This window comes from Ictidomys tridecemlineatus, chromosome 14, assembly GCF_052094955.1.
Source record: "Ictidomys tridecemlineatus isolate mIctTri1 chromosome 14, mIctTri1.hap1, whole genome shotgun sequence".
NCBI lineage: Eukaryota > Metazoa > Chordata > Mammalia > Rodentia > Sciuridae > Ictidomys > Ictidomys tridecemlineatus.
The window spans coordinates 1,595,368-1,608,527 of record NC_135490.1 but is presented as its reverse complement, the minus strand read 5'-3'; the positions used below and the strand labels follow the sequence as shown (position 1 = coordinate 1,608,527).

General features: G+C 53.8%; 1 long non-coding RNA gene across 1 annotated transcript; it reads left to right on the top strand.

Moving 5' to 3' along the window:
* The first annotated feature begins 449 nt into the window (after positions 1–449).
* LOC144370251 (uncharacterized) lies at positions 450–10,145 on the top strand. Its single transcript, XR_013430142.1, has 3 exons — positions 450–868; positions 1,026–1,166; positions 9,302–10,145. It is a non-coding gene; the product is annotated as an uncharacterized LOC144370251 (long non-coding RNA).
* The last annotated feature ends 3,015 nt before the right edge of the window (positions 10,146–13,160 follow it).

Sequence of the window (13,160 nt, the reverse complement as noted above, 5' to 3'; positions counted from 1 at the left end):
GGGGAGGAGGAGGGAAGGGAGGGGATGAGTAGGAGGGGGAGAATGAGGGGAGGGGAGGGGTAGGAGGGGAGGGGGAGGAGGGGGGAAGGGAGGGGAACAGGGGAGAGAAGGGAGGGGAGGGGAGCAGGGGAGCGAAGGGGAGGGAAGGGGGAGGGATGGGGGAGGGAAGCAGGGGAGGGAAGGTGGAGGGCGAGGGGAAGGGGGAGGGTGAGAGGAGGGGAGGGAGGGGAGCAGGGGAGGGAAGGGGAGGGAAGGGGGAGGGATGGGGGAGGGGAGCAGGGGAGGGAGGGGAGCAGGGGAGGGAAGGGGGAGGGATGGGGGAGGGGAGCAGGGGAGGGAGGGGAGCAGGGGAGGGAAGGTGGAGGGGGAGGGGGAGGGTGAGAGGAGGGGAGGGAGGGGTAGGAGGGGGCAGGGGAGAAAGGCTCCTGAAGTACACAGAGCATGGACAAGCGGGAAACAGGGGGACAAGAGGAGCCGGGGCTAGGTGACGAGCGGCCACTGAGAGGGTGGAGGAGGCCACCAGGGGCTTTCCAGGGTTGACAATGTTAAGGAAGCTGAGGACTGAGGGGAAGAAGAGGGGAGCCATGCGGACTATCCTAATGATGCCAACATGGAATTCAGCCAACCTCAACACCCAGTGTCCTACCACCCGCGGGGTGTGCAGTGGTGTGTGTTGCTGCACGACTCGCGCTGCTGTGCCTCATGTATACAGGAATGTGTGTGCGCTCACCCCCACACAGCAGTGCCAGTCTGGAGACCTCAGACGGAAGGCGTCATCTGCACACAGGGGCATAGGTGACACAGGGCCACACAGCCACAGCTGCCCGTGAGGGTGTGCACGGCTCCATGCCGCGGTGCGTGTTTACAGGTACGGGTCTGTTCTGCACCCCACCCAGCTTCCTTGATTCCGTCCTCCTGTCCCCTAATCTCACACAAATTGCCTATAATGAGACCTATTAAAGCACCTTGAATAGGCAGCCTTTCATTCCCAGCCCTAAAGTAGAATAATTTAAATAATTTTGCAGAAATCACATCTCTTCCAAGGCCAAATACTCCACCAGGAACAGAGAGCATTGTGCGGCTTGAAGAGAAAGAGAGCCCAGACCACGGGATGGATCTGGAGGAGAGTCACGAGGGATTAGTGGCCGTCACGTGGATTTGCCAAGGTACAAAATTCTGAAATCAGCTTGAAGTAAGTTTATCTTCCCCCTTTAGGTTGAGGCTGTCCAGGAAATGCGGCCTGAGAACAGGCACAGCGGGGACTGGAGGGACGTGGGGTCGGCCATTGCAGGCTAGAAAACCCTGGCCTCAGGTCAGCTCCCTGGTGCCACGAAGCTCAGGCTGGACTCTCTGCTGCTTTCTAAGTCCAGGCCCTGGAACGCAGGTTCTGAATGCGGAAAGAATTGCTCTACCTGCCCAGGAGAGGTGCTCACACTGTCCCACAGCCCCTGAGTGTCACTGCCTGTGCCTAGAGGACACCCAGGAGGACAGCTCCCTGCCCAGGAGGGGAATTCACGCTGTCCCACAGGTCCACCCCTGAGTGTCACTGCCTGTGCCTAGAGGACACCCAGGAGGACAGCTCCCTGCCCAGGAGAGGTGCTCACGCTGTCCCACAGGTCCACCCCTGAGTGTCACAGTGTGTACCTGGAGGTCACCCAGCAGGACAGCTCCCTGCCCAGGAGAGGTGCTCACGCTGTCCCACAGGTCCACCCCTGAGTGTCACTGTGTACCTGGAGGTCACCCAGCAGGCCAGCTCCCTGCCCAGGAGGGGAATTCACGCTGTCCCACAGGTCCACCCCTGAATGTCACTGTGTACCTGGAGGTCACCCAGGAGGCCAGCTCCCTGCCCAGGAGGGGAATTCACGCTGTCCCACAGGTCCACCCCTGAATGTCACTGTGTACCTGGAGGTCACCCAGGAGGCCAGCTCCCTGCCCAGGAGGGGAATTCACGCTGTCCCACAGGTCCACCCCTGAGTGTCACTGCGTCTGCCTAGGGGTCACCCAGGAGGACAGCTCCCTGCCCAGGAGGGGTGTTCACACTGTCCCACAGGTCCACCCCTGAATGTCACTGTGTACCTGGAGGTCACCCAGGAGGCCAGCTCCCTGCCCAGGAGGGGTGTTCACACTGTCCCACAGGTCCACCCCTGAGTGTCACTGCGTGTGCCTAGAGGTCACCCAGGAGGCCAGCTCCCTGCCCAGGAGGGGAATTCACGCTGTCCCACAGGCCCACCCCTGAGTGTCACTGTGTACCTGGAGGTCACCCAGGAGGCGAGCTCCCTGCCCAGGAGGGGTGCTCACGCTGTCCCACAGGTCCACCCCTGAGTGTCACTGTGTACCTGGAGGTCACCCAGGAGGACAGCTCCCTGCCCAGGAGGGGTGTTCACACTGTCCCACAGGCCCAGCCCCTGAGTGTCACTGTGTACCTGGAGGTCACCCAGGAGGACAGCTCCCTGCCCAGGAGGGGAATTCACGCTGTCCCACAGGTCCACCCCTGAGTGTCACAGTGTGTACCTGGAGGTCACCCAGCAGGCCAGCTCCCACAGGAAGGCTCAGCTAGCAATGAGGCGAGGCGGCTGGGGACCCTCACTTGTGGTCCAGTCACACAGTGGATGGAGGCCTGGAGGCAGGGGTGTCCCTCTACCGGAGGGACGGTTCTCCTCAGCAGCCCCAAAGCCACACTCAGTTCCTCGTAGCTTGGGCAGTGGCCTTTGGGGAATTGAACTCACCTGTCCGCTCCTCCTTTCCTTGGTCATCTCTGTGCGCTGGGCTCATGGCTTGGTCAGTGCTCCTCCTGGAAGCCCTGGGCCACATCTGCGGGTCAAGCATCCCCTCCAGCCGCAGCTCTGCAGGAGCCTTGCCGCCCAGGTGCCCAGGTGCCTGGGTGCCTTCCTGTGCTGACCATCTGAGCAGAGCCTGGGGGCTGGTGGCGCCCTGCCACTCCTGTACAGCAATCCCAACAGGGAGGAGGCTCTGAAGAGACGGGCCTTAAAAGTCACGAGTCACGTTGTTGCCTTGCTCCATTTTGATAAGGAATGAGAATGTTTTCCAAAATGCAATCAAGGATATAAAAATGTCATAATTCCCAAAACAACTGCACTCAGTCCTCCCGGTTAGAGTTCTGCACCCATAGATTCCACCAACATGGGGTCAGAATTTGAGAACAAAAGTGTTCATCCTGACTGTATAGACGTTTTCTCGTGGCGTTATCCCTGGAGGACAGAGATCCCTACGTAACGGTCTCGTTGCATTAGTTACTACAAGCCGTCTAGAGATCCTTCTGTGGGAACCGTGGCACCGGTTACAGGGCTGGAGCATCCCGGGTTTGGCTCCCATCTGTGGTCTGGAAGCCCAGGATGCTGAAGGACACTGTCTTCAAGTGTATACCCCATGAGCTAGAGAATGATTCCACTCCCAGGGGAGCGGCTGCTGGCCACCTGTTCCCAGCAGGAAGGACGTTTCTCTCCCAGTTGCCTGGGGGTGGACTGCAGCAGCTCTGAGTGGTTGATTTGGCATCTCTATAGCCACAGGCGCCTATGACCACTGCAAGCCTCTGCTTTGGCATCACATGGACAGCCCATCCCCGGCCCCGCCCTGATTCTGCTCTCCCTTGGGATTGCAGAGTGCCTACGGCCGTGGACAGATTAGTCTCCTGTCCCAATTCACGTAGGAGGAAAGCTGCTTCCAGGGCTTCTCCCAGGAGAGGGAGCAGGAGAAACCTCCCAGGAGTGTCCAGCATCTCCTGGACCAAGTGCCCAGAGACAAAGGACAGCTACGGAGGTAGGAAAGCCCTAAGGCCATGGTCCCTCACTCTGCGGGGGAAGGTGGGTGCACCCACCTGACACCTCTGTCCTGAGTCCAGGGCAGGACGAGGTCCTGGACAGAACAGAGGTATGCTGTGCAGACAGCTGACACGGACAGCCCTGCAGGCCCATGGCTCTCCTAAGGCAGAGAGCCTTTTAGACATCCGTGGAGGCCCTGGGGCAGCAGCAGGGTGAGGGGCGGGTCCCCTGGATTCTGCCTTGAGGTACTGGGCATGGCGTAGAGCAATGGGCTTCCAAGCTCTGTTGTGGGTGACATGGACACTCTGGCGGTAGAGTCCTCCTGTGCCTGTCTCCTCTGCAGCATCCTTCACAGACCCCAGAAGCCCCGGAACAGCCCTCCACACTCACTCCATTCCAACCAAGGCACCGCCTGGCAAGGTAGACCGGCGCCATCAAAGGAACAGGCATGGGAACCCTTGGAATTCATGCCAGCCTTGCCCTCTGCTCTGCCCCCACCTGGGATCCTGCTGAGCTCACCTGTCGTAAGCATGTTGGGGGACGCTGGGGGGAACTGAATAACAGCACTAAACCCCGCGGCCCTCTACACGCAGTACCTGGTTCTGCCTGTTGTCCCGAGCAGCAGAACTCGTGTGCTGTTTCCCCATCCACTACCGCGCCCGCGGGCCTGCTGTCTTCTAACTTGGGGCAAATTTTGGATGTTGTAATCAAAGTTCCAAGATCCCTTCTCGCCCGCTTACTGTGCCAGGCAAGACTCGAGCTCCTCCCGCGTTAGGAGTGCGAGAATCCGCACAGTGGAAATGAGTGGACTGAAGACGAGCTTGCTGGATGCGTCCTGTTGGAAGGCCACTGTACCCTCTGAGTTGCCTGAAGTCCTATTGTGGGTGGGGACCTGGCTGACCAGGAGCAGGGCTCTGATCGTAGGACCAGAGGCACGGGATGGAGAATCCACACCTGCACCTGTGGGTCACATGAGGGAAGGATGCTCTGGGGACACCAGGACTCCCTGCAGGGGGAAGAGGCCCAGGCCTCCCCTGGGCTTCACACTGGAGGCTGAGAGCCAGCCGTGAGTCAGAATGAGGCCTGGCATTTTTGCCAAAACAGAGTGTTTGAAAGGTGACACCAGGGAACCATGGAGATGATGATCTGAGTTAAGCTAGATATAACTGCTGTGAGGCTGGATTGATTGTATTGTATGTTTGACCTTTACTGTCGGGCAATGGGGCGGCTGTTGCTGCCTCGGGCATCTGCTACTTCGGAGTTCTGGGGGGGGCGGCGGGGATCCCCAAGAGTTCCCATTGGTTGGGGAAGTGCCGGAGGAGGGATTTCCAGAGGAGGGATTTCTGGTTGGTGTGTGGTGTGTCCCAGGAGAAGGCCGCGAGGGTGGCGTTGGCGGAAAAGGGCGCGTGCAGTGCCCGTGAGAGTTGAAATAGAGTAGTTGCTGTTTGAACCTACAAGGCTTTGTGGCGGCTCGGTTATTCGTGCCCAGCCAGACTGCGGCAACTGAACTGAAGTGGAGGCTGCGAATGTGTGTGATCCAACAAGTAGAAGTGAAGATGGACTGTCCGACAGATGGACTGTGCTGCAAACCTGGACATGCTGCTGCTTCTCCGCCCATGAGCAGCTTCACAGGAGAATAACACTGATCCCCAGAGAGATGCCACCTCAGTTAGATCTTGTTCTCTTTTCTTCTTATTTTGAAGCTGAGAATAAAGATACAAGATCATCAAAGTTCTAATACATGAGTGCCTCTATGCCGGGCCCAGCCCCCTTAACAGTGGCCGACATGGTGATGTCACTGGACCTCTGTGGGCATCTGTGCCCAGGAGCTCAGCCCACCACGTCTCTGCCTGGAGCGAGTGTCTTGCAGAGGGTGTGAGCTCATGCCTTCCTCCCGCCCGCTTCCCAGGTCTCCTCCTTGTCCTGTTCCCAACGTTGGTATTTAATGTGACAATCCATACGTTAGAATTTTGATGAGCTTCTAGACGTATCTTGATTCTCAGCTTCAAAATAAAACCCTATGGCAGTTCTCGGCTTTCTTCCCAAGTAGGAAAGGAAGCAAAAGTGTGGAGACCAAAACAATGTCACCTTCAAACACCAGAATATGGTAAATGGGAACACAGTGATTTTAAAGTCCACGACAACGGAATTCAGAGAAAGCTGATGCGTGTGCTTCTCTACTTGGAAAACAGCTTATTGACTCCAGTGGAAGAGCCTCCTCTGGGACTCCTGAGCCCAGGGTGCTGTGAGCCTGAGCGGCATCCTGGGCTGGGCAACCTGCAGCTGACCTGGAGCCTGCCACAGGGCACTGACCTCGGGCTTCAAGTGGGCACAGTGGCTCCAAGCTGTGAACCCTTCACCTGGGCAGGTGGCCTCCAGGGAGGGGCTGTAGTGAGACCAAAGTGCTGGACAGAAAGAGCTGGAATGCCCCAGAACACTCCTGGCCATGCAGGGAGACCCCGGAGGGGCACAGGAGCCTGAACTTGCAGCATTCCCTCACAAGTCCTCAGCTCCCCTGCAGGCCTGGGAAGTCCTGTACCACGTCCCTCACCTTGTGTGACAGTGGAGAGCCCAGTTCTGCATTCAGTCAGTGCCCGTAAGCCGTCCTGAGCCACAGCCCCCTGCTCTCCTCAAGGGCAGCCTCTCGGATCTCCCTTTCCTGTACCTTCCCACGGCCGCAGGCCTTCCTGTGGAGGGAGAAACGCACGCAGCTGACCTTCCACAGGGAGGGCTCCACCTGCCAGCCACGGATCGAAAGTATCTTACAACTGCATGTGCGCTGAACATGAATGGGTTCTCCCCAAACCACACAGTAACGACTATTCACACAGTGCTCACACCCTGGTCGGTGTGACCATGACCCGAGATGACTCAAAGGCTACTGCAGAGGGAGCAGGCAGAGGGTGCCTGTTCTGCAGAAAGGCTGCGTATCCCTGGACTCACCCCATGGGCACTGAGAACCAGCTGCGCAGAGCTGAGGTTACAGGTAGATTTAAGAGCCTTTCCCCTGGTCTGGGGGACTGTTGAGTCCAGGGGTGGATCTCCCACTACTTCAGTATAAAAATTTCCATGTAAAAATATTGCAGAATACCATAAGGGTTCAACTTAAAACAATTTTATAGAGAACACAAGATGCTTTCAGCAAAGGGTATTTTTTAAGCTGGTTTTGGAAAAGAACAAAGTGCTAAGTTTGGGATGCATTAAATGCTGTCTTGTAAAAGCAGAGGGAAGGCTGGCCCTCTGTGGGACCATCCTGTGCTCCTTGGCAAGCCATGCATATTCATGCTGCCCACTCTACTGTCTGAATCAGGCACAGCAGCCTGCAGGCGGGCACAGCAGCCCCAGGTGGAGATTCCGCCTGGACTGGGAGAATACAGGCAGGCATTTTGAAGCATTAGTATTTGAAAGAAAAATTTCCAAATACTAAATGTCCCTTTTTATGATTTCACTAGAATCAGGAGTTTGTGGGATTAAGGATATAAGACTAATTCCCCTTAGAAACAGAATATTAAAGGAAGTTGCTATAGTTTACTAGATTTTCCTCAAAATAATTACGAATAGATCATTTTGTGCATGATGCCAATATAGATAAATAGCACGTTTGACCCAATATTTATTTAGAAGCTATTAATCCATATTTTTTTATCTGAAAAGTGACAGACATGTGCTCCTGCATTTGAACAATAGTGTGCGAGGAGTCATTTGTCCTGACCAGGAGGTTATGTGGGTATACGGGAGCTCCCTGAAGCAGGTGTATTTGCACAGGCCTTGAGAGTGGACCAGGTGACTCCAATGTTGCATGCCGGTGGTGGGAGCGTGGCTGACATCTTTCCCTCCCACCCTGCAGCACACCAAGAGCAGAGCATAGCCCACTGCACAGATCCTCCCTGACCTCAGGTACAAGGCAGGACCCCTCAGAGTGGGGTTTTCTGATCTGCTCTCTGGCAAGTAGAATTCCTTCATCCCCCGGCTCAGGGAACACAGGGAGAGGTCAGGGGACCTTCCTGCTTCTGAGCTTTTCCCACCACAAGCTGCCCTATTGGGGGGCGACATACTCTGACCCCAGCACAGGAGGTGGTCCTCCTGCTGGGGCTGTTAACCAGCAGAGTCACGAGACAGAGTGGGTGCTTTGCTGGTGACGTCCACTGACTGAAGGAATTGAGGCAGCTCAGCGCGGCTTGCCTTCACGAGTACTGCAGGGAGGGAAAGAAGGTCTTAGGACTGTGGGAAGAAGGAGGAGCACTGGCCTGAGACGTTTGGAGAGAACCATCCATGAACCATCTGCAGTGGGAGCTGAGGCCAGAATGAGCCTGCTGGCCCAGGCCCCAGAGCATGAGAGGGCAGCCCCTGGAGAGGCCTGGCCCTGCTGGCCCAGGCCCCAGAGCATGAGAGGGCAGCCCCTGGGAGAGAGCTGGCCCTGCTGGTCCAGGCCCCAGAGAACGAGGGGAGCCCCTGGGAGAGAGCTGGCCCTGCTGGTCCAGGCCCCAGAGAACGAGGGGAGCCCTGGAGAGAGCTGGCCCTGCTGGCCCAGGCCCCAGAGAATGAGGGGAGCCCCTGGGAGAGAGCTGGCCCTGCTGGTCCAGGCCCCAGAGAACGAGGGGAGCCCTGGAGAGAGCTGGCCCTGCTGGCCCAGGCCCCAGAGCATGAGAGGGCAGCCCCTGGGAGAGAGCTGGCCCTGCTGGTCCAGGCCCCAGAGAACGAGGGGAGCCCTGGAGAGAGCTGGCCCTGCTGGTCCAGGCCCCAAAGCATGAGAGGGCAGCCCCTGGGAGAGAGCTGGCCCTGCTGGCCCAGGCCCCAGAGCATGAGAGGGCAGCCCCTGGGAGAGAGCTGGCCCTGCTGGCCCAGGCCCCAGAACAGCTCTGGGAGGTGCGGCCCTGCTGGCCCAGGTCTGCAGCAGCCCTCTCTAGCAGGGCGGGCTGATTGGGGACGTCAGCCCAGCTCCCAGCATGCCCTCGTGGTGGGGCTGGGAGGAGCGTGTGCCGAGCAGGAGGAACCTACCTGCCTGCCAGGGTGGCAGGGCCTCCGTCCACAGAGACTCGCAGAGTGCCTCAGAGCCAGGGTCAGTGTTGTGTCTGTCTGAGCCTCATGTCATTGCTTATCATGACAATGAGCCTCTTGTGTCCAGCAGAGAAAATAGCTTCTTTTCCTCTGAGATATCAGAATTAAATCTCAATAGCGTTCAATACCTAGACTCTCGGATGACGTCAGCCTGTGTTAAGCTAATTTGAATTAATCACCACAAACCAGTCTGTTTCTAGGTTCAGTCTTATACACACAGCAGAATGGACCAGATATTTAGCCAAATAAGGGGCCTGACCAGCACAGAGAAATAATGAAGGACAGAGAGGAGATTAGGGCATGTGTCCTGCAGCGGGTGAGGGTGACCAAGACAGAGACTTGTTAAAGGACCCGTTCAGTTGGCTTATGTTAATTGACATGAGCATCTGTATTTTAATTCTAGCTCAGTTACAATCCTGTGCTGGGCTTTCCGTTTTTAGGCTCCTCTGCTTACCTTTTTACAGGGTCTCCAGGAGCTTTGCTCTACCACTCACTCACCATGGCCCTAGCACATCTGCCTGACAGGTGGGCTTTCCTCGTCTGCGACGGGCACTCAGCATCTGGACCAAGCGGGAACACAGGCGGGGCTGCCCTCGGAGCAGGGCGCTTGCCCAGCGTGAGACTCTCCGGCCGTGAGGCCCACGGACCAGGGGGCAGCAGAACAGCGACTGCCCCTCCTTCCTCCGTCCACTTCCCTCTACTCGCTCCCTCTTAGCACAAGGGCTTCGTTTGTTGTATTAGTTTAGCGGAGTTCCCAACAAGGGAACTGAGATCACAACCTGGACTGTTGGAATTGTCATTTCAGATATTGCTGGCAGCACAGGCTCTAAGTCCCCTTCCCCAACGTTGTTATCCACGCTCTCCTCGAATGGTGGAGGCTGGACATTCCGGGAGCCATGCTTCCCCTGAGCTCGCCCCCTGTGAGCTTCTGCTCTCCAAGTGTCCTGAGAACCAGGACTCGGGCCTCAGCCCGCCCAAGGCATGGCGCTTCCTGCTCAGACACCTGAGCTGGACAGAGGCCTGTCCTTGGCCTCTCTTAATAGCTTCAGGACTTTACAGATTCCTATTTTCCCCAGGTTTGAGTGAAGGACCCTCCTCTGACTTAGTAGCAACATAGTGAAATTTCATGGCCGTGTTACTGTGCTTGAGTCCAGACGATTCATCCCAGAGCAAAGAGTTTTCTTCAGTCTGTATATTTACATTTATGTTGTTTAATTTCTGGGAAACTTTTATTTATATATTATACTTGATAAATAATGTAGTCTGTTGCTTTAAAATACAAAAATAAATATAAAGAATGTCTGAGAAACTGTGGTGCTTAGTAAAGAAACCAGGCATAAAAGTGTACGGACTGTCTGATTCTGTGCGTGGGAAACAGGACCAAAGCACACCTGAGGGATGGGAAGCTGGGTGTGGCTGGCCCTGGGGAAGCCCTGGAAGGGTGCTCTTGGGAAAAGAAGGGCCGTGTCTTAGTGGAGGAGGTGCTGCCTCGGGTTGGCATGGCTCTCCACGGCCACGGAATGCACGGGTTCGTCATCTCTGGGTTTTTACCATTCCTGCTGGTCCCTCAATTTGGCGAATGAACCGACATTTTGCCAATTCTTCTATGAGCCAGCATGACCTTAATACCAAAACCTGGCAAAAATAAGAGAAAATTAAGAGATATCAGTAAAATACAGACCACATCCCTCAGTGACATGAGTGCAGATGTCTTCAATGCGACATGAGCAAATCAAACTCGGCAGTCTATGAAAAGAATGTGACCTACAGGCTACGTGTGATCAATGCTGAGAATGGAAGGCATGTTGGGCACTCAGACATCCACCTGCCATTCTCCACAGCCAAGGAATGAAGAGGGAAGCGTGGCTGTAGGGAAAAATGAAAATAAAATCTCTTAATGAAGCTCAACACTTATTTGTGATAAAGACTGAGAGACAACGGGGGTGAAAAGTAACTTCAAAGTGGTAAAGAAGTCTACCAACCCACTGGGCCCCTTGCTGGTAGATTGCAATGTGTGTGAACAGAGGATAGTGGGAAGGATATGGGGAAGGATATGGCCAGCCCTCGCACTGCTGGCGACACACCCAGGGACCTGAAATCAGCACGCCAAGGAGACACAAGGCTTCCCAGGTGCATTTCAGCACCTCTCACGGTACTCAGGTGAGGATTCAGCCCCGTGTCTGTGGATGGATGGGTAAAGAATATGAGGGGTGTGGATACAGACAGGGAAATTATCCATCCACATAAAAGCATGAAGCTGCCATTTATAGCAACATGGATGGAAGGAGAGGAGGTCACGTTAGGTAAAACCAGCCAGACGCAGACAGACAGACACCACATGAGCCCTGGCTTCATGGGCTTCACAGAAGTCAAGAGCAGAACAGGGTCACAGAGGCTTCCCAGAGCGCAGTGGGGAAGGGGAGGTCCCCTAGCAGGTACCAAAATGTAATTGGTAGAAGGAGTGGGTTCTCATGTTTTACAGCATGGAAGGGTGACTGCAGCCCACAAAACTTACCAGGCACTTCAAGGTAACTAGATGTGCTCAAAGATTCCAGCGCAAGTGGTAAATGTTGGGACAGACGGAAATGCCAACTACAATGATCCTATCGTTTCAGGTTGTAGGTACATGCACGAAATTACCATACTCTATCCCTCAAATATGCACAGATTGTGTCAGTTAAAAATAAATAGACAACTGGGCACAGTGGCACACACCTGCCATCCCAGCAGCTCAGGAGGCTGAAGCAGGAGGATGGAGAGATCAAAGCCAGCCTCAGCAATGGTGAGGCCCTAACCAACTCAGTGAGACCCTGTCTCTAAATAAAATACAAAATAGAGATGGGGATGGGGGTCAGCAGTTGAGTGCCCCTGAGTTCAATCCTGAATATCAAAATAGATAGATGGGGGAAAGGAACTTGATGAGAATGTTGATTTGAACTCTTCATTTAGACTTTATCAAACATTTCCATAAAAAATCCAAATAAGTGCCTCAGAGGACTCTTGTAAAGGACACGAGAGGGTAAAGTCCATAAGGAGACGCAAAGGTTGCTAACACGGCAGGACCCACCCACGACGCCCCTGATCCTGCGAAGCTGGAACGTGAGGGTGCTTCGCTGTCAGCCTCAAGATCTGAAAGGGAATGTGTACAGGAAACATGTAGTTCACCTCACACACGTGGTCAGTTGGTCAGCTAAAGGCCACCAGCTTACTCAACGGGAAATGGAGCAGAAAGGCTTCAACCAAATGGGCCTGGAAAAGTGGGTTCTCTATGTGGGAAAAATAATCCCAATCCCTGTTAAAACCCTATGTAACATAAGCTTGAGATGAACCATATCTTACATATAAAAGCGAGACTTCTAAACTAACAGAAAATATTAGTGACCAGCTGGCAGATATTTCCTAGACACCAAACAAAAGCCACTCATAAGATAAAAATGATAAATGAGACTCCTTCATAATCGAAACTCCTGCTCTTCCAAACCTGCCTCTTCACAAAACAGACAGGAAAGGATGCTAAAGGGAATATTCACAATACGTTTCTATGACAAAGCACACAGGATATATTTTAAAACTCATAAGAGGCAGAAAAATAATTGATTAAAAACAAACAAACATGCAAAGATTGGAACAGGTATCTCCCATAACCATGTTGAAAATATGATCAACATAATTCTCTCTCCATGAAATGAAAATTAAGCCAAAGAGATACTGATTCACAGCTCCTTGAAGTTCTACAATGAAGACACAGATGTTACTAGAAGTGTATAAAGACAGGGAGATGTAGTACGCTGTTTTTAAGTCCTTTGGGTATAGACCAAGGAGAGGGATAGCTGGGTCAAATGGTGGTTCCATTCCCAGTTTTCCAAGGAATCTCCATACTGCTTTCCATATTGGCTGCACCAATTTGCAGTCCCACCAGCATGTGTGAGTGTACCTTTTACCCCACATCTTCACCAACACTTATTGTTGTTTGTATTCTTAATAGCTGCCATTCTGACTGGAGTGAGATGAAATGTTAGAGTAGTTTTGATTTGCATTTCTCTAACTGGTAGAAGTGAGCATTTTTTCATATACTTGTTGATTGACTGCATATCCTCTTCTGAGAAGTGTCTGTTCATTTCCCTGGCCCATTTATTGATTGGGTTATATGTTTTTGTTTTCTTTCTTTTTTTTTTTTTTGGTGTTTATAATTTTGAGTTCTTTATGTACCTGAGAGATTGGTGCTCTATCTGATGTGCAAGTAGTAACAATTTGCTCCCAAGCTATAGGATCTCTACTCACCTCATTGATTATTTCTTTTGTAGCACAATTCACAAAACCTAA